The sequence below is a fragment of the Triticum aestivum genome, chromosome 7D (genome assembly GCF_018294505.1).
Source record: "Triticum aestivum cultivar Chinese Spring chromosome 7D, IWGSC CS RefSeq v2.1, whole genome shotgun sequence".
In the NCBI taxonomy this organism is placed as follows: domain Eukaryota; kingdom Viridiplantae; phylum Streptophyta; class Magnoliopsida; order Poales; family Poaceae; genus Triticum; species Triticum aestivum.
The window spans coordinates 573302225-573303154 of NC_057814.1; positions in this window are offsets into that span (position 1 = coordinate 573302225).

The following is a 930-nucleotide window of genomic DNA, read 5'->3' on the forward strand; positions in this document are numbered from 1 at the left end:
GACCCGGCACCCCGACCCCGAGACGGCACCCCGACCCGACACCCCGACCCCGAGACCCCGACCCCGAGCCTGAAGCCCATTCTGGCCATTCTGAAGATGTCAAAAAATCGACCTCGTTCTCCGGACACCGTTCGGGTAGGAGCAAAGGCCTCGTTCGAAAATGAGTTTATTTTCATTCTATCTATTTTCCTAATATTATTTAATATTTTAATGCTTCATTTTTATTTATTTTGTTTCATTTTTATAATTTTTTCAATTCAACATTACTTCTGTTTTAATTTTTTAAGAGAACAATTTCATTGTTTTTGATACTATTATTTATTGTCCACCTTTGTTTCGTTTTTTATTTCCTTTCCTAATTTTTAGAATTTTTTTATTTCTAAGTTTAACTCATTTCTGTTTTTAAAATTTATTTTCATTCTATTTTGCTAATATTATTTAGCTGTCCTCTTTTTTTCTTTTTTATTTTCTATCCTAATTTTCAAACTTTTTTTGCAAACATAATAGTATTAATTCGAAAATTCAATTTGCAAACAATAATTTAAAACCACGCAAACACACTCGATATTTCATCATAGTTTTCATAAATATTTTACATAATACTAGAAATTAAACTTGACTAAACTAAACAACATTAGGAAAATAATTAAATATTACTAAACGTTATTTCGAAAATAACCTAAACTAAACTACTCGTCCTCGATGCCGCCAAAGTCCATCTCGTCGTAGAGCCCGTCGCTGTCGTCGCCGTTGTCGCTGCTGCTATCGTCCAGGTCCACAACCGGCGCAGCCATCGAGTCGGCCACAGCGGCGTGGTAGCCGGGGAAGTCCGGCGGGTCCTCTGGGTGGACGGCGACCGGGGCGAGCTGCATGTACTCCTGCACGAGGGGTGGCGGCATCGACGCGTTCTTCGACTCCCGGATCGCCGTC